A 21,491-nucleotide genomic window follows, 5' to 3' on the forward strand; every position below is an offset into this window, starting at 1 on the left:
CTTATGTCCTTTCTAAAGCACATATGTAACAGTTGGGGTCAGACAATGTAAAAAGCAGTGTTAGTGTTTTAGACTTTTCCTCTGAGGAGTATGGGGTTGCTTTTAACTGGAGTCAGGTCTTTGTTGGCATGTTTGGATAGTTGTCTCTCCTGCTGGATGTACAGTCTCGGGTAGGGCTTGGACTAGGAGAAAAAGTAAAACTGCTTTGACCATGAGGAAAAAATGTTTATCAGTAATTCTTTTTTACAATTTTCTCTCTGAATGGCTTCTGCTTCAGGTCAAATAGATCTGAAAAGTGGAGTTATGGCTCTGCCATCCTGGAAGAAGGGGTGGTTGGGGGGACCCTACTATTTATGTGCTGGTCAGAAGCTGTGAGATGAATGTGGCTTCTGTCTTGCTCTCTAGCAGCATGCCTTTGTTGAGTGAAGAGCTACTAAGCAACAAGCTTCCAGCATGTGCATGATGCAAGCAAGTGGTATGAAATTACGTGTTAAGGAGCTGTGAGTACATTCCACACAAAAAGTATTCTTGTTTTTGCTTCTGTTTCATCAAATGTCATTTAAAAGTGCCCATGCTGGAAAACCATAGCCAGCAGAGCAGAAGAGAGCAGTGAGTCATTGCACCAGTGCCAGCACAGCAGCTTGGCTGCTTTGCCTGGCAGCTCTGCCCTTACCACTGCAAATTGTTCTGCAGTGGTAAAGATGCCTGTAAAGCACAAGGCATCTGTTTCTGGAGAAGCAGATGTTACTGAAGGTTTCTGTGAGCAGCAAGAAATGACAGTAATCTCATATGTGCTGGATAGGAGTGGCTGGTTGGAATTTCCAGAGGTTATGTGCCAACAAGGAATTGTTAGTCAAAGCAATTGAAAATTCAGTGAAACTAATGCACATTTATAGGAGATTTTTAAAAAATAATGTTTCTGAATAGCATAAAATCAAGCTTATTATAATGAAATAACATATTCCACTCTTCAGATTATAGTGCTTGACCTTGATAAGCATTTCATAAGAAGCACATTAAAAATAAGTGTTTTCAAGTAAACTGATCTGCTCCTTCAGAACTGGTGAATTAAAAAAATGAACTAATAGCAGATTTTAGACATAAAAGATTGAGGTTTATAAAAATACTTGATAAATAACAAATCTTTGAAAACTTTGTTGGCAAGTTTGTTCCTGGAGTTTTCTCTGAATCAATGGATACTCTTTGTTACTCTACACTGTTTGAGAGCTTTGGGTTAATGACAGCAAATCCATTTAAAATTATAGATAAGCATTACCCTACCCTTTCATGTCTGCTTAATGATTAAGCTTGCTCAGTGTTATTAATGGATTTCTCACTTGTATGATAATTTCTCATATATTAAGTTGATGAACTGTTATGTTTTCTCACCCTCACTATGGATTTACTCTTACTTAGCTTACTGTTATACATTTTTTCAAGGATATTTTAGTAGCAAAGGATCACCCACCCATTGATGTGCAATGTGAAGAAATAGGGAAAGTAGTAAGAAAAAAAAGAATCTGATAAATGCACCAGTATTCAGCATCCTTTTGTAGGCACTTATGCAAACATCATCCCTAACAAAGTCTCCTATTATTTTTTTGCTAGAAGAGATTTGGGGTTTGTTTGGAAAAGTTTTCTATTAGTGTTTAAAGATCTGATACAAGAGAGTCTATTCTGCAGAACACAAACTTTTTGTATAAACATTTCACAGCATTAGCTTAAATACAAAATCATTATATTCAACTATGAAGGAGCTTCCTTGCTTTTCCAGTCAGACTGTTTCAAGAGGATGACACAGAGGAACTGAACAGCAATTTTACAGATGTGAGTATATTCACATGATGAAGGCTTCAGTTTGCTGTCTTGTCTGGAGATACTGTGGCTCAGATTTTGCCTTCAGAGGTTCTCATTCAAAAACTTTAAATGTCAGTATGTCGTGGTTTAAAACCAAGTCCGCACAGCTGGTTCACTCACTCCCCCCCCTTTGCTCCCCCGACTCCCGGAGAGTTAGGAAGGAGAATCCAAACAATGTAGCCCCCACGGGTTGAGATAAGCACAGTTTAATAGCTGAGGCACAACACAAATCACTACTGCCATTACTACCACAAATAATAATGATAAAGCCCATAACAAGTGAAGAGAATACAACATCTCACCAGCCACAGACCCATAACTCACTCCACCCTGCCTGACTGAGCACGGAACGATACCTCCTTCATTCCCCCAGAGCTCCAGCCCTTCCAGGTCTCTCCCGGTTACATCCTGGGTATGACGTGCTATGGTATGGAATACCTCTTTGGCTAGCCTGGGTCAGGTGTCCTGTCTCTCCTTCCTCCCGGCCTCCCCTCCTCCCTGGTAGAGCATGAGCTCAGAAAAGGCCTTGAACAAACCAAACAAATGAGCTCAAAACATGCTTGCTATCAGCAACCGTTTTCAGCCCAAAAGTCAAAACACAGCACTGCACCAGCTACCAAGAAAGAGAAAAATGACTGCTACTGCTCAAACCAGGACACAGTATTTTCAAACTAGCTCAAAATCTAACTTTTGAGAAAAAAATCTGGTAAGGTAAATGCTGAGATTTTCTGATTTTGGATTGTTTTGTTTTTTGGTTTTTTTTTTCATGTTAGAGACAATACAGAAGTGTCAGAAGAATGTAATTGATCATGAAGGTACTGAAAAAATGGAAATCACTGTTGTAGGGCCTCCAGGACAAACACCTCAGCTTTATGCTTACACACCTGGATAATTCCAACATTTGGCTTTACACAAGCTGTCAAAATGAACTGAGTGGATGAATTTTATTGTGTTTTATTTTCAGCCTAAACTGTGCGATTCCAATAATAAAGGGATTTCTAGCAACATGAAAAAAGGAAATAAATTACTTGAAGTGAGGCCTGGTTCTCTGGATATATTTAAGAACTTTAGCAAAATGAGTCAGGGATGAATCAGACACAATTCACTGATTTAATGGGGAAAATGCTCTACAGTTCCAGCTATGACACACAATGACAAAAGTTCCACATTTAAACTAAGCTATTAAAATGAAAATAATAAAAATTTAAAAAATTGAATTAAAAGTACTTTCCACAGGAAATTATATTACTAATTTCCACAAGCAGTTCCCAAATGCAGCTACTGAATTCTTGAGGCATATCTGTATCCTAAAAAAAAAATAAATTCTTACAGGTTTTAATGGCTATACAAAGATGAAGGCATAGGACAAATGTAGGCTTTGTCTATTCTGGGATGGCTACGTAGCTTTGCACATCCATGCCGTTTCAGGTGTGTCAGTGCAAGGTCTGAAAGCTTCACATCCAAAACAAGCTCGTGTGAAAATAGCTCTTATCACCAGCACACACACACTTGTTATAGCACAACTGTCACATGGAAGCACATTATTGCTAGAGGCTGTTTATTGTTTCTTAATAAAATCAAAATGCCAGTACCTTGCAGAAGCTTTCTTGCAGAGTCATCCTGATTTATTATCACTTTTGTGAAACTTTCTTTTCTGTGGTTGAAAATAATCTAAGCCTGGTCATTGATTCTCTTTCTATGATTTTGGTTGACGTCAGTAGTTTGGTAGTCAAAACAATGCTATAAATAAAATTGAATTATTTTTAGATATGAAAATAACAGTAGCTACAGATCAGAGCTGATGCTGCAAATGAGCTCAAGTTATTTTAATGCACACTGGAAATAGACGCAGAAGATGGAAATAGAACTAGGGAGAAAGCTTTGACAAGAGCCCTGCTCAGTGACTGCTCATGTTTATATCTGAACTGTAAAGTACAAAGGGGAAATAATGCAGCTCATCTGCATAATCACTAGGCCACTTGGTGTGAACCTGCATCTTTCCTTAAGTTTCCTTAACTTGTCATTCCTTTTTCTTGCTTTCTGATAATTTTGGCCCAGAGAGCTGTGAGCAGAATCACAGCTGCTTTTCCAGAAAGGGAGCTCTCGCACCGATGGGAGATGGAAGCTCACTGTTCCAGCTTGTCTGCTCCTCTTCTATTAAAGTAAAACCTCCTGTCATTCGTTTTCATGAGATTAAAATAAATAAATAAATAAACAAATAAACAAATAAATAAATAAATAAAATGTCTCCAGTGTGTCTTGTTTAATGGTTTCTACTGGATTTTAACATGGTGGAGTAGGATGGGCAGCAATCACTTGGAGCCCAGGGACAGAAGGCTTTTTCACTGAGTTCAGCCAACTAATCAACTGCTTGGCATGACAGTAAGTGCCTCTTCACTACAAGTCTGTAGAGTCCATCTCATTCATTTTGACAGGTACAGATGTCAGAGAACTTTAATGTCATGGTTACAATTTCACTGCTGGCCATATTATAAATCACACCTTTAGCTAAGTGGCTCCTTATATATTGGAGCTAAAGAGCTGGACAACTGAGGACCACTTGGTTCAGCATCAGTGGAAATAGTTTCAGAGTGTCTTTGGCTGCCTTACAGTTGGTGCTGATAGCTCTCTGGCTGCACAACCCAACACCCAGGTCTGCTTTGATGTACTGCCTGCAGAGGTGGGAGAAGCTCATATCTCAGTCCTGGTTATACCTAACAATAGAAGTTGAGTCCCAGGTTAAAATATCTTTCCTATCCTCAGCATTATATTCTGATTTATTTCATTATCACAGGCTGTAAGATATTAGAATATTTAAAATACAGCAAACCAGTTTATTTAGGAGATGTTGACAAATAGTTCCAATTATCCCAATGTCACTTATAAGAAAGCTTCTGGGACTAAAATGTCTGTAAACATATGCAGCACTGTATGGCTGCACAGCCCAGTGTGATGAAGTTTTTCCCAGTACTCTGCTGGTTCCAAGGGACTTAAAAAAGGATAGATGGCTGAACCTCATAAAAGTTTGGCAATGCTTGACTTGATACTTTGGAAAGCCAGATGTTATGAAGGAAGAAAGATACAATTTTTTTAGTGGTAACTAAGGGGAGAAGCTTCATACAAAATATTTTATTACAGAGTATTGTATTTTTTACCATAATTATGAGTACTAAAATTAAACTTCTGCTTTGAGTGTATTTCTATTCTAAATGGTTTAAAGCCTTTTTTGTTTCTATAGGGAATAATAGTCTTTTCTCAATTACTTTAATTTTCATGCCATCAAGAAAGTTACTGAAATGTTTTTTGCTTTGTTCAATTTTTAATGGACTCATGGACTCATGTTGACATTTCAGAATATTGTCATCAGGAAAGTTAGAGGGTATTCTGTCATTAGGATTTTTTGTTCTTTGTTTTGTTGTGGGGTGGTTGGTTTCTTTTTCAGTTTTAGTGGGGTTTTTTTTGGGGGGTGCTGTTTTTTTATATTAGGTGAACAGAAGTGGATAAGTAAAAGAGAGAAGGAAGGATTAATTTCTTACCTACTGAGAAGCAATGTTGCAGGATCAGAAACCACTGCTAATGGTAATTTCAAAATACTGTCGTTCCTCATGGTAGTTGTAGAAAACTGCACATTTAATTATCTTGAACTAATCTTGCTCACTGAGCCAATAGAACTTCAGACCTTGGAATTATTTTTTTATGTGTCTTTAAATGTCAAATCAGTTTATTTCTTCCTTACATGCAGTTATTGAAGGAAAAGCTGAAACTGAATAAACAATAAAGTTTTGCAACTTTTCAGAAGATGCCCATCCCCACCCACTTAATTCTGTGTGGTTTGTATTCAGTTTCACCTTCTTTTTTTTCCTCCATTTCATCTGGGACTCAACAGTCTGCGAATTTATTCCATTATATGATGGCCATTATTTGCAATGACAGTAAAAGGTGATTACAAGAAGTAGGAAATAACAAAGAAATGCTAATTGGCATCTGTGGCTGGACAAATGTACTGAACTAATATATTGCATACTCAAAAACATATTCCAAATTTTTTATGCAACTTCCTCTGAAAGTAAAATAATGTAGTTAAAAGAAATGTAACCACCAGTAGTAAGGAAAAAAAACTTCAGACCTTCTGTCTCTGTTGCTTTTTATATAAGAACTTTCCTTACAGTTAAATTACAACTTTAAATATTTTTTTTATGTCTATAGCTATCTGTCTAGTTATCTGATACCTGTTAATTTTAAATTAATTCTGAAAAGGTGCCACAGCTTAGTTCCTTTCTTGTTTTGGTGAGTGTAGAACATTTGCTTTATATTTAGTAGTGCGTTTGGTGTTGGAGATGTTTGGAATATGATCATTGTTCTCTGAAGATGTACAAGTCAGTATTTCTCACCTAAGTTCCTCATGTTATAATTTTTTGCTACCTCAAATAGATGTGTTTGAAAAAACAAATGGAGTGATCACTGGTTTTAAGTGGGATGGATCTGTACTTGAACTGAAACTCCTGAAGTGTGTTTCTTTTAGACACAGAGTAAAACAACAGGTTCCATGAGAGGATGCTATTCATGAAAGTGAACTGGTGTTGATATATCTCTTTTTATATGCTTTGTCTTTGCAAGAGATATTCAAATAGCTCAAACAGTTATTTTTAAAATGCCTGTATATGTGAGACTGGAGGACAAGGTGGCAAGCATCATAAAAATCTTTAAATTTCATGCCGGAAAAAGGAACATTACTCATTGTATTTTAACTCAATCCCACCTGCCTAAGAGTTGAAATAAATGGAGAGTTGCTCCATCCCTCCTCTGATCATCTTCATGGAGGTTGATATCCTTCTTACTTTAGGGACCTCAGAGTTAAATACAATACTCCAGGTGCAATCTCACAGAAAGAGAGTAGAGGGGGAGAGTCACCTTTTTTGACCTGCTGGTCAAGTTTCTTTTGATGCATCCCAGGATATATTATTATAATCATTTGGTTTTTATGTGTCTTTTCCATGGTAAAGTTAAGAATAGGGCTAAAGTGAAAATTCTGAATTGTCACACGGAAAGCTGATTATGTGGTAACTAACACAATGAAAAGAATGAGGGGTTTTTATTTTCTTTTTTATTCTTTTTTCCTGTTTTATCAACACAGTTTGTCTTTTATTCTCTCCCCACTTTAGACCCACAGGTAAAACCTCATGCAACCCCAAGCACACAGTGAGATAACATATTGGGTGTTTTCTGTCTGCATTTAAAGAAAAGAAACCATGCAAGTTTCTGCATGATAGGAGTAAGACAGACTGTTTAATTGAAATGTCCTAAATAAGTTTCTCTCCAAGGGGCTTGATACAGAGCTTCCAGGTGAGAAACTGCATAAATACATGGGTAGAAACTTTATCCACCTATCTTTGTAGAAGTTTTAATGTGCAATAGTTGTTGGTTGCACTGTTTGCTATAGCCTACTAACTGTAACATCTGTAGTTTTATACCTAATCTTGGAAGTAATTTTATGATTTTATATTCTGATTAGAATTGCAGTCTTTCAAAATCAGACCTGTTCAGATTAGCTATTGAAACTAATGAGTACTAAGTCAAGGAAGGGAATAGTTCATTACAAGCTCGCTGCCTGAAAGTCATTCAAACAAGTCACTTAGTGAATATTTATGAGCTAGCTACTCATTTGGTTTACTCAACAAAATATAGATTCTGATATTCAGTGAAATCTTGTAGATTTTGCTGAAATATTAGTAACATAAACCATCACTGAAATCAACACCACCATTTCCAAGATATGTCAAAATCACTAATAATTTGAGAGACTAAAATGAGCAAGAATAATATTTAAGAATCTAAAGGAGAAAGAAATTCCACAGATACAGAAAATTATTTCTTATTTACTTTCAATGTTGTTTTTTGACAAGGCACAGGCCTTCAATTCTTTGTTCCTATGAAGACTAAAGAGTAAGATAACCTTCTTCAAACAGCTTAAAGTGAATGTGGGTAGATTTCAGGAATGTATAATGATCTCATTATTAATAAAGTTCTTCATGCCTTTGTGATGGATGTAGGGATTTTGAATATGAGATTTTTCTGACTTTCCAATCTTGTTTTAGACCATAATATGCTTAATAATTTTAGCTAATTTTTTAATTTCCTTGAAATTAGCCTTTTACATGGAGATATTTTTCTGATGCTTAAGTTTTGGCTTCCTGGAGTAAATAACAGTGAAAAATTTTGCTTTAATCACTTTGACATGAGATAACTCCATTGACAGAGTGCTTTATACCATTAAGAAATTTATTAAGGGGTTTAAATTATTGCCTCTAGTAATTGCTGAGAATAACAATATTCTTTTAACCCAATAGTCCCAAAAGAATGTTTGTGTCTCCTTGGGCACTGTGAAAGTGTTCAGTGCTGTCTTTTAATGATATTTTTTGAATTATTACACTACTGAGTGATCATTCTGTGTAATTTTACTTGTCTACTAAGAATCTTTAAATCTTCCAAAGCTCTAATTTCACTTCTAGAAACCCTTTCCCATTTTATTACTACAGAGAGGAGGATAACATAGAAAATGTAGCAGAACAGCATTTGGGTTTTTTTAATGTTGGGATCATTTAGTTATTGAGTTATTACCTGTCTTATTTATGGTACAGCCAAAACATACAATAGCTATGCCATAAACATGTGGGCTAACCATTTTTTTAACCCCAAAGTTATATTATTAATAACTTATATGATTAAATTAAAGATATATTTTTGTTGTTGTTGTACTAAGCATGAAACTCTATTTGATGAAAGCCAAATTGCAGAGTAAGTTTAGAGCCCTGAATTTTGACTTGCATAAAACATGACAGTGTTAATGCTAGAGCAAACATCTGTGGTTTACAGGAGAATCATTCAATTTACTGCTGAGGCTGTGACTCTGTGGAACATTTGAGTTCTTATCAGCAGTTACAGGGTAGAAGCTTCTATTTGCAGGTAACTGAGTGATACACTTCCTTATCCCTATCTGTAATGTGAAGCTTCCTAAACCTGTTTTTTTAAAGCCTCCTTGTCTTTGCTTGCCTTTCTTTCTGTCTGTCTCTCCGTCTCGTGAATCTCTACCATCTGCCAGTTGGTAAGGAACATCGTAAGAATGCACAGCTGTAATTGATAAAAGCAAAGATCCTTTATTGCTACTTGGTCACTCCCATAAAAAAGAAATTCATAGTGATTTTCAGAAGATTCTTTTTTTTCTAGATATAGAAGACTTTTTTCCCCATTATGCTGTGAGACTTTGATCATTAGAGATTAGCTTAAGGCTGAGGCATGTAATTTAGTATCCCTATCAAAATTACTATTATTCATTACTTTGTTTTTACATATCATCAAGCCTAAAGCGTAAGAAAGGCACAGCATGGAATGAGATGTTACAGTGAAAACAGAAATGTAAAGGCAACAGGAGAATGTCGTTGCTATATAGAGAAACCAAGCTAGAAAAAGGTCGTCTAGAAGAGTTTAAAATTTCCTTTTTTCCCCCCTTTTTTTTGCATCAAGCTTAGTTTTTGTTATGACCAATCTTTCTTTAATTCACTGCTGTACTCTGAAGAAAATGAGACATGTATTTATTTCTACATCTTGATTCTGCTTAGTTTACTAAGGCAAATAAATTCATATGATGAATTCTGATAATCATTGAATGCTTTGGGTTGGAAAGAACCTTAAAGCCGATCCAGTTCCAACATCCTGCCATGGGCAGGGAGACCTTCCAATATACCAGGTTGCTCAAAGCCCCAATCAACCTGGCCATAAACACTTCCAGCAGTGGGGCAACCACAGCTTCTCTGGGCAATCTGTGCCAGTTCCTCACCATGCTCACAGTAAAGAACTTCTTCCTTATATCTAATCTAAATCTACCCTCTTTCAGTTGAAAGCTATTGCTTCGTGTCCTGTCACTACATGCCCATTTAAAAAGTCCCTCTGCAGCTTTTTTGTAGGCTCATTTAGGCACTGGAAGCTGTTCTAAGGTCTCTCCAGACACTTCTATTCTCCAAGCTGAACAATCTTGTCTTCACAGGAGAGGTGCTCCATCCCTCCTCTGATCATCTTCATGGAGGTTGATATCCTTCTTACTTGGGACCTCAGAGTTGAATACAATACTCCAGGTGCAGTCTCACAGAAAGAGCGTAGAGGGGGAGAGTCACCTTTTTCGACCTGCTGGTCAAGTTTCTTTTGATGCATCCCAGGATATATTATAATAATGTACAGCATAATAACAAATGTTTATATCAAATAAAAATGTAACATATATTAGCACCAACACAACATATTAATTGCGTATTCATTCTATTTTTTTTCCAGTGAAAAAGTAACGCTTTCTTCATATTGAGGCATTTACCAGGATGCTTTGTCATTTCCAAATGCTATTGACTGTGTTGATAAATTCCTTGGTGTCACATTACTGCACCCATGCCATTTTCTTGTCTAGACTGTAGCCTCCTATGACAGATTTTTAAATAGATTTTATATGTGCTGCATCAAGGGACATAAATATTTACCTGTAATGTCAAGTCAAAGGATACATTTTTCCTTTCACTATGAATTCAGCAGAGTAAAAAAAAAAAATAAAACCAAGCTGTTATTCTACCTATAATTTGCATATTTGTAAAGCCAGCACCTTTTCTCAGATGTCTGGTACCCCTTTTCTACCCAGTCTTGTCTATCTGTGTGCCAGGCCACTGTTCTTGTAAGCAGACTTTTAATAAAATGAGACACAATGTCCTCAAATACCTGACAAGCTAATTGCAAACTTGCTAAACCCCTCAAAATGCCAAACAAATTAGTGAAGAGCAAAGCAGTTGATTTTTAAAAAGCACTGATGATTTTCAGTATGCTTTTGAATCATGGGCATTGCAACCTGGAGGATGCGAGTTGAAGTTCAGAGAAGTCTGTTCAGTCATGTGGATATAGGTCTGGTGGAGTTCTTGTGAGACTTTTCAGTCTCTATGCCTCTCCTGTTAATGTCTCCTCTCTGTGAAGTGATGAGAAAGGTCAAAATCTTTAAGGAGTATATTTGAAGAGAAGTAGCAGTAGGCAGCACATGAGGGTTACTTCTGTTGGGGAGGGGGAGTGGACAAAGCAAGGAAAAAGGGAAGTTTTCCTGTTGTACTCATTGCCAGTTCCTGCCATTTCTGTTCATGGTTCTTTTCTAGAGTGAGAATGCTGGGACATTGCGCGCAGCAGTTTTGCAGGGCTGTTGGAAGCATCAATCCACTAAGTTTTCCTGCTTGTGAATGTGAAAACAAAACGTAAATGGGTAGAAAAGTTCTTTCACATGAGTAATATAACTTTGATAAAGGCTAAAGTGATGATCAACTTCTTACAATCCAATCACACGTCCTTAGTAAATGCTACTCATTTGAACATCTTTAAGGGAGAAAGCACGTCTCTGTCAGAGAAGACTTTAGCCCTACTCTTGCACTTGTTGCTTTTAATAACAAAGTTTCTTTTTACTCCAGTGGTATAAAATCAGTCTTCCAAATTTCCTCCATTGAAAATAAATTAATGTATTTCAAACTGATGTAGTTAATTCCTAAACAAGTTAACACTAACAGAAAGTTTAGTATTCATAACACTGGGGATGAGAGAGTGAGAAATAGGTAATAAATAAGGCTAAATTTTGGTCTTTAGCACAGCATTCTCATTAAGATAAATACAAATTCATTCAAAACAGTAGAACATGACCTAGTAAGACAAATGATTTCTGACTATTCTGAGAGAACAGTGAAATGAGAAATCCAGTATGTATCTGATATATGGCTTTTTCATCAATATTGGGAGAACAAACCATTTTTAAAGGTGGACTGCAATTGCCCTTGGCTATATGAATTAGTCCTCAAAAGGAAGAAAGGTCTATGTCCCACTTTTAAGTTGTCAGAACCTTGTACTGACAGAAGTAGGTTCATAAAAACATTAGATGAATTAAACTTAATGTCTGAAATGAAGAAGCTCCTACTCTTATTTACCTGCAGTATATTTAAATAGAAATAGGGTTTATAAATTATTTAGTTGCCATGGACCATATCATTTTTGAGAAAATTGCAGAAATCATCTCAGACTTTGTAGTTATAGAAACTTGATCATAGCGTGATAATCTTGCATGTTTATATGCTTATTTTAGTTTTGTTTTGAGTGTTTTTTCATCTGCTCTTTTTAAGTGACTATTTTTTACATGGGGCTTTTTTGAAAACTAGGTTGTTTTTGTTTTTTTGAAGATGAAATGAAAATAAGCCTTGTGCTACTTCTATCAGTCATTTTTTATTTGTTGCCATACTGATCTAAGGAAGAGGAATGCTATTTTCAAGATCCCTTGAAGCTATTGCAGAAATTCCAGTATGTTTGAGAGTCAGCATATTGAAGAAACAAATGTTACAAGAAAACATTTGCAACTGAACGGTCAGCACAGAACATGGGTCGCTGCTAACATTTACTGTTCTCACTGCTAAAAATATGAAAGAATGACTAATATAAATGAGTGCAGACAGGGGCCTTTTAGTGGAAGAAAAAGGTGCTAGTTGCTAGTTCCTGCTGTTGTTAGGCTGCTGATTTATATCTGGAATAAACTATTAGTAAGTCTGTGTTGGTCAGAAGGTTTAATACTGTTCTTGTCAAGAGAAAAGTACCAGTGACACTGTTTTGTTCATGCCAATCACTGGTGTGGTTTTCCATATTCAGAAAACCACCTATGGACTAAATGGCTTTTTAAAGCTAATATTACTGGAATGAAAAATTTATGTCATCCCACTTACTTGGAGCCTCCTGTGCCTCTTAGCCTTTAATTCAGGCCTCCCACCACCTTTCAGCCTGTGACTGAAAGAGGGTGGGAGGAAGAAAGGTCATGCGAGACCAGAAATAAATGAAGGTGGGTGGGAGATCTAGAAATAAAGGCTGAAGTGGCTGGTAGGTCAAAATGGGGTTGGACCCTAGTAGTAAAGTACAGTCTGAAAGGTTTGGAAGGCTGAAAGGATGTGAGAGGTCAGAAAAACTGTCAAGGTCAAAAAGCGCAGGAGGTCTTAAAGTGGAAGTCCAAAGGAGGCACAAAGTAAAGCAGAGGCTCAGAGGAGGGGGAAGACTAGAAAAGAGTAGCAGTCAAAAGGGGTGAAAGTTTGTGTGAAGCTGGAAATAGAGACTAAAAGTCATTGGAGTCCCAAAATAAAATAGAGGCTGAGAAAGCGTGGGGAAAAAAAAGTGGGTCACAGGCAGAAATAAACTAGAGGCCAAAAGGGATTGGAGGCTGTAGATAGAGGCTAAAGGCAGGGGGTAGGAGGCCCTGTGTTTCTAGAAATCCATTTCTGCAAAAACTTCCCTGTGGGTAGTCTCTCAGTGCAGGGTGGCAGCTTGTCAGTCTTAATTCCTTTTCTGAATAACTGCAGGAAACTAATCTACATTAATACATACAGTTACAACTATTGCTTACTCTGTTCTTACACTCTGAGTTTAGAAGTGCTTGGGGAAGCTGCTGCTTGCAAACTGCTAGTATTTTTATGCCCTTAGAGAAAATTAACTCTGCTTACTCTTTGTCTTTGGAATGGAGCTATAACAGTGGTTTTGATTTACTGAGAAAGTTTTTAATGTGTATACTTTGCTATAGTAGAAGTAGTGATACTGGCCTTCCTCTAAGCACAGAAATTGTGTATCTGAGCCACCCCTATAAAAGCCAAGCAACTCAAGTGTATTGGGAGTAGCTGGGATTGAGTTCACTTTCTCTGTAGTGGCCTGTACAGTGCTCTGTTTTGGATTTACGGTTAGAAATGTTGCTAAAACACTGGTGTTTTGTGTATTGCTGAACAGTATTTACACAGTGTCAAGGTTTTTCCTGCACCAACTGCGCTATCACTGTAGAGACTTGCATGCCATATGGAAGAATATGATTATAGATAAATTGTTTGACAACATTGGCACTTCCTGTGTGTTGATGGTGTCAATGCCTTGGACAGAGACTATGGCAGCACTCACCACCACTCAAACGCAGTACTACTCAAGTTATTTTTTATCCAAGTTTTCGACTACAGTGGGTAACAACTCTTCTGCACAGGAGAATGGGAAAGGATGAGAATACAGCTTGGAGCAGTTTGAAAAATGACTGAAGGTACTGTATCTTGAAACACTGTCACTGTATCATTGACACTCACATACCCAGCATTTAGTGATGAAGGATCTTGTACCACTGATTTCATCCAAAAAATTAATACTGCTACTAATCCAGTCTTGCTGCCATTTCATGTAAAGACCACAGATGCCCATTTATTAGGTGACTAATATGTTCTTGAGAGTTTGGAGAACATATGTAATGAGAAAAAACAAGAGGGCATCTCGGGTAATTGATGGGTTTGAGTCTCCCTTTGTGTTTGTGAAAAGGATGAGAGAACAGGCTGATTCAGGAGAGCACTCAGAGTTGTCATGATACCTTCCTTTCTGAATTGTTAAGACTCAGAGCATCTGTACCGAAGGGAGGATGCAGATTTTCCAAATTTAGAAGTCCATACAGAGCACATTTTCCTTTCAATGCTTTCCTGTCAATTCCAGTTGACAGCAGGAAGAAATAAGCCTTATTTCATTAAATACTTTTTCTTTCAACTGGCAATTTCTGCACTTCTGGAAAATACAAAAAAATAAAGGCAAAACAAAAAGCCCACAAACAAAAATCTCTGACAAAACAATTAGAAAAACCTTATTAAATTGTAATGATTTGTAAGAAATAATGTCTTATAAAACCATTCATAAACTTCTGCATTATATAGAAAGCTGTAAAAATTAGTTTTATCTTAAGAGAATTAAAGACTAATCAGCTTCTGCTTCTATTAGGTTGCTTTTATTTTTAAACTCTTATTTTCTGCTATGGAGAGGACACACACAAAATGTTCTGTTTAACATTTTTGAGCAATGCATACTAAGCCCCTCAGCTTTACCAGAAATCACACCAAACAAAAGCCAGATGAAAAAAACAAATTACAACAGTGACAGCTTTAACCTATTTCCAAGCCATCTTGCTTGTCAAATCAAAAGTGTTTCCATGATTAAAATTTGTTTAAAACATGGCAGGCTGCAAGTATAGCCATTTTCCTCATTTTTGTATCCTATTAGCCTCTCCTCCTTAACCTCTAGAAATAAAGAGACAGAAATGTAACTAGTTGCCTGCTTTGAATACATGATGTGTCCACTCAGCATCCTTGGGCAAAAATAGTTGTATATCCACATAAGCCTATAAAAATTACAGCACAAGCCAGTGAACCAACAAGCTGAAGAGTGGCTAAATAAACACTAACCAGAAAAGTCTGAAAAAGATTTTTCTGTGGCAGTGGTGAAGAGCAAGCTCATTGATGGTGACTTTCAAGCAGTTTGTCAAGAGAAAAAAGGATTAAACTAATAATACATGTTATTGCTAAGCTATTTTGACTGGAGCAGTCCTTGAAGTGATAGCCAGACTCGTGCAAAGCAAGCTGCTGTGAAGTGTGCAAAGCAACCTTGAAATCCAAGAGTAGAAGGTTGAAGCATATTCCTTGGTGTTCTAGAGCACAAATTTCATGTTTTCTTACATCAAAACTTTTCTTTCTATGACAATTGCTTCACTTGGCTATTCAAGAGGCTTGAGTCCTGAGGAGTACAAGGCAACACTGAAAATGGCCTATGTTTTAGATACGAACTCAAGAAGTATTAAATCTTCTCAAATTGCGTCCATTGTCTTTAAACTTACAGCCAGAGGCTCTGCTGACTACTGTCATAATAAATTTGCAAAAGCTATCTCAGCTATGGAGAGCTGAGATAAAGGATGAGCAGCACCTTTGTTACTATGTGTTTTAACTGGAATAGGAAACTGATGGAGGGAAGACAAGACTTGCTGGCATCGTTAGTTCTCTCTTTAATATATATTGGCTTATAACATGGATAGGAGCACACTATTCTATAAAAATCTCACACAGGGCTGACTGGCTCTAAACCAGCTTGGATTCACAGTGCATCCTTACATGCTTATTTTTTTTCTCTGAACTTAAAGATTCTCTTTTTCTGAAGCTGCTGTCAAATCTTACTGCATCTAGTGAAAAGAGTGCAGTGCTTTATCTTTAGTTCAAAAGCATTCTTCATTGGAGGCATGGCTGCCAAACTGTGAGGAGAATTTATCACCCCAAATGTAAACACTTAACTTCAGTTTATCTCACTTAGACTTTACGCATTAAGAGTCATTGATCTTAGCAAAAGCCAACAACTGCTGATGTTTGGTAGCTTACAGAATTATAGGGAAATATTTTCATCAGTTTGTTCTTTTCCACCGTTTTAAAGATATCAAGATTCTATATGCTGCTGTAGGTCCATCATACCTGAGTTCTGAGAAGAAACATCTGCCTCAGATGGAAAGTTTTTCATCAGGAATCAATAAAAACATGCAGTAGATGCACCAAGAACAAAACCAATTAATAAAGGTACCTTTGGAGATGTGAAATGGTTGTAATTTTTTTTTGATAGTAGTCTTTTCTGCAAGGTTGCCTTGAGTGGTGTTTCAGTCTCCTAACTTGAGGTCTTTCTACATGCAAAGCCATTAATCTGTGTGATTTGGTGATATTTTTCATTTTCTCTACTACAGGGAAGGCTGGATCTTGAATCAGCATTTGGCGCCCAACGTGGGGCCCGAGGGTTTGAGATAAGAACAGATCTGAGCGGATTTATGGTCTCTTGTCACAATGCTGATTTATTGGCTCTTAGAGGTTTTTCTCTGGATCTCGCTGTTTCGGGATTTTGCCGGGTACTTTGTGTATGGATTGGATGTGTTTGAGGCTTGGGCTAAAGCTTTTGTTTTATTGTACTTTGTGTCGGAGGCTTGTAATACGGTGGGGCTCCGGCAGCAGGGGGGGATGGATGTGGCCGTGGACTTGGACTTGTACCAGGCCGTCCCGCTGCTCTTCGCCGTCCTTGTCCTTATCCTCCTCGTCGTCTGCGTGGAGCTGCATGAAGCCAGGAAGGAGCGGCCCCGGGAGCTGCCGGCAGCTGAGGCTGCCAGGGAGAGCAGCATGGGGAGCCAAACGGCTGTGGCAGAGCAGCGGGAGCAGGCGGGGGAGGAGCGGAGCAGGGCGGTAGCTGAGCAGCGGGATCAGGCAGCGGGGGAGGTGAGTCCCGCGGCCGTTCCCGACCCTCCGACGGCCGAGAGTGTCCCCCGGAAGTCGCCCGCCGACCCCCAGCAGGATGCAGGAGACCACGCAGCACTTCCCAGCAAGGCAGTGGAGGAACCGAGTCCTGCCGCCGTTCCGAACCCCACAGCGTCCGAGAACATTCCCCGGAAGTCACCCGCCGAGCCCCAGCAGGAGGCAGGAGACCACGCAGCATTTCCCAGCAAGGCAGAGAAGGAAGATCCGGACTCGGGAGAAGAGAAGCTGATAGTGGGAGAACTGGCAAGCAGGGCAGCTACATCAGCCCCAGTGACAAGTGCAGCAGCAGCACCTGAGAGTTCTGACGGTTATGAATGGCTTTTGGGTGCCCTTGGGACCTGACTGCTGATTGTGATAGGGGTCAGCATGCTGGCACACACACAGAGTGTGTTCTACCCACAACCATTTTGTCTGATCCCAAAAGTTAAGCAGAGTCAGGTTTGGGTCTTGTCTAGGGTTAGACAAGGATATAGGAGCACCAGGAGACTGTCCCCAAGGCTGGACAGTCATGAGTGGCAGGGCATGTGGGACAGTATGGCCAAGTGTCTGATCCACTGGGCCCCTCCAGTGCTTTGGAAGCATTGGAGGTGGAAGGCAGCTGTATGGAGTCCCCAGCAGCAAGCTGTAGAACTGCTGAAGGGGACAGTAAATGATTTTGAGCCTGGTGGGCCCAGATACTTCAGGCTATCAGTCCAGAGATGCAACATAGAGATGTCTCATGATCGAGGGGTGGACTTAAGAGTGATGGTGTATTGAAAATGTGGGATCTGGGCATGACGTGAATGGTATGGAATAAGGGGTGGTTAATGTCATGGTTTGAGCATGTTTTGAGGGTGTTTTTGTTCAAGGTTTTTTTTCCAGCCAGGTGGAGGATGGGAGTCCGGGAGGAAGGAGAGACAGGACACCTGACCCAGGCTAGGCAATGAGGTATTCCATACCATAGCACGTGATGCCCAGGATGCATACTGGGAAAGAGAAGGCTGGAGGGGTAGAGCTCGAGAGGAAAATGGAGGAGGGAGCACATGGTGCTCGGCCAGGCAGGGTGGAGTGAGTTATGGGTCGGTGGCTGGTGGGGTGTTGTATTCTTTTCACTTGCTGTTTGCTGTATCATTATTATTTGTAGTAGTAAATGGCAGTAGGGGTTTTGTGTTATGCCTTAGCAATTAAACCGTTCTTATCTCAATCCGTGGGGGCTACATTCTTTGGATTCTCCTTCCTAACTCTCCGGGAGTTGGGGGACTTGGTTTAAACCACGACAAGCACCAACTGTCAGCTATGACGAACCAAAGACAAACACTAGTTGAATGTCTTTAAACCTTCACTGTCTTCTACAGCTCTTCTGCTATTCCCACAAAGCAACAGTCATTTCTCTTAACTAAAGGGGAAGGGGTATATAATAGCAACTTTACTAGTGTAAAAAGAGAGATGTAGCATTTGAATTGTCACAACAGGTGTAAGTAATCCCCTTCTACCACTGATCCTTATGTCACTTCACTGTATGGCCTTTTGCTGAAGTTAACCTTACTGAAGAGAAACAATCCGAGTATCTGGTTTTGCTCAACTATGTAGTGAAATATTACGAAATTGCCCTTTTCAAGTCCAGGTGCTGCAAGAAAATCTACTCCCTAAGCCTTTTGAAAGTACTCAGCAAAACTTTAATATGCAACCTTTAGAAAATTGTGTTAAAATACCATATCTAATGGCAAAGAAAAGATACGTTAGATTAGACCTTTGTTGATGCAATACCATATTTTGTTAGGTATTGTTTCTTTGAATTCAGTTGAAAGATGTTGATCATATTAAACAGCTGTAACTACATTCTTTATACTCAGTACCACATACCTGTTTTTATGCAGTTCAAAGATCTGTAATACTTTTCATGCCTGCAGTGTAGTTTTGTGATAAGTTTCTTTGTGTTTCCTTTCTCTTGTGAAAAGGAAACCCAGTAAAAGACAGCACACCTAAAAGTAACTAGCTTTTCCCATTTTGGTCTTAATATGTGGATTTCATCTCATAGTGATTTTGCAATGCTACAGCTTAAACATTAGGGTTTTTTTTCTACTATTCTGACTCTCTTTCAAATAAAAAAGTGGTATAGAAATTAGCCTAAAACAACCACACAGTAGATTAAAGCCAACAATAATGGAAACTTAAACACATTTCCAGCTATCATTCCTTATGGATTTGCAGTTCATCACCCACCTCATTTACACAATTAGTATTATGGCAATCCGTAGTTCACTTACACAGGTTTTTGTGGATGTTTTTTGAAGTCATTGGTCCTTTTCTGCATGAATTTGCTCAAAAACATTAATATTCCACATGCAAAGATACTTCTAAGCCATATTGCTCCTGAAGCACCAAAAAAGTATTAAGGGTTTGGTTATAGGTTTCGAAATATGGATTTCTGGATTTACTTGCCCGTATATTGAGCACATTATCTTGGGCAGAATAGTAGAAAAATACAGAGCAAGAAAGACATTGAGCTATATAGAGAGGGAGTATCTCCTGTTGGTGTAATCTGTAGGCATTCAATGTTCTTTTGAAGTTGCTTATGCGTCTCCCTGTTGTACAGACTTTTTTATTTCAAAATGCAATTCAACAGAAGTCAGATAACAAGGAGGGTTTCCTGGCAGGCAAAGAGAAGGATCTGTCTTATTTGAATGAACTATCATTGCTGCTAATAGTTGGGTTCTTTTTTTTTTTTCTAGCAGAGGATACTTCTAGGACTCTGCACTGGAAACAGTGGGTAAAACTGGGCCTGTGTAAAACACCATGCTGTAATCGACACACTTTGATTCCTGCAGCACCAAATAGCAAAAAGATTGATACTGTGCTCCTTTTGTTGTCATCTGCTCCTGAGCCTTACTGTAAAGTCATTATCTGAGCAATGTCAGATTAATTTTGGGGTGAACAGTTTCCATTGAAATATCTGATAGAAACACCACCTGGAACTGGTGACTTTATGCAAACACACAGTGTGTTCAGGGCCTATATTTTTAGAAATACATTAATGCTCTTTTGCACACAGTGTAAAGCTATCTTTAATTACTGTAGCAAGTATCTTTAGACTGTGAAAGAGATACTAAAGTGAAAGGAAATACCTGTCCCTACCCAACTCACAAAGACTACAACGAAAAATCAAGGTGTGAAAGACAAGCAAACAAAAAAGTGGATGTAAACACTATTCACTTTCCCCTTACTCTTCCAAGAAAGAAAAATAAAACCCTTCATGCTAAGTTCAACTTAAACATGGTAGTAAGAGTGTATAGGTGATAACCTTTCTGTTCCCAGTTGTTTTTTGTTGCTTAGGACAAAGCACTTTCTTTTTGACTTCCACTGTTTAGAAACTTTTTCTGTTTTAGCAGCCTATAGGTCTCCAGTAATGTGTTTGCAGAGTTAGAAACAAAACAGAGTCTATAATGATAAGGAATTTGACTAGAGTTTAATTTAGAAAGGCAATACAGATTCTACTTACAGAAGGGAAAGGCCATTTAATTTGAAAGATGCTGCTTGCTACAAGCTTAGCAAACTTCAGCAACTGAGATGATGGTGGTCTCACCTTAGAGTGGAACTAAAGAGATGCCTGTTTTGTTCTGTGATTGAATTTCCAGTATCATCTTCTCTTTCACAGTAACTGAGGTCCTCAATTATGCTTGTGTATTTTCTTGGGATTTACAGTATCTCATTTCTTGACTTTTAGTTATTAAGAAATAGCTTTGAAATGGAATGTCCTCTTTGCAAATTGATATAAGCTAGAAACTACTGCTATTTGAACTGTCATTTAGCACCACAACAGGAACTCTGCCTGCTGGGTTCTGCAATTCAGGAAGCAGAACCTTGCCAAATACAAAATTCGGATTCTTGAGCAACAACTCATATCAACCCAGCTTTACCAAAAAGACAGAAGGAAAAATGAACAAAATTAAATGGAGCAGAAATTAAACATTTCAGTAATTTTATTTTTTTTTAATATTGTCAGATTTTATTTGCTTGTGGCTATTCAGTGGTGGATAAAAACATACCCAAATAACAACAGACTGTAAAAAATCTGTGTATTCTTAATGCTTTGTTAGTTGCTTTATAGTGTGGTATATTTGCAGAGGTCAGCTTATTCAAACCAGCAGTATTGAATTTCAGCAGAAAAAAAACACTTCTTCATATATAAACATCAATTTTCTCCTAACGTACCAGTATCATTAACTTATTCTAGTTTCCAAAACTCAGTGATGATAGGAAGACTGTGACAGTTTCAAATAGGACCTCAGTGAAACTATAGAATTCACAGTAGGGAGGGTTTTGAATAGCCCAAGAGTAAATTTCTTTGATTTAGAATAACTTCTGGGTTTTTTTCTTTTTTTCAGCTGTTAAGGAGTAAAGGAAGTTGAGTCTCTTTTGATATCATCCATGTAAAAATTGTTACTCAGATTTTGAGTTTCTTGTCAAGGGACTGAAATATGTGGGACTGTGTAA

This window comes from Melopsittacus undulatus, chromosome 6, assembly GCF_012275295.1.
Source record: "Melopsittacus undulatus isolate bMelUnd1 chromosome 6, bMelUnd1.mat.Z, whole genome shotgun sequence".
NCBI lineage: Eukaryota > Metazoa > Chordata > Aves > Psittaciformes > Psittaculidae > Melopsittacus > Melopsittacus undulatus.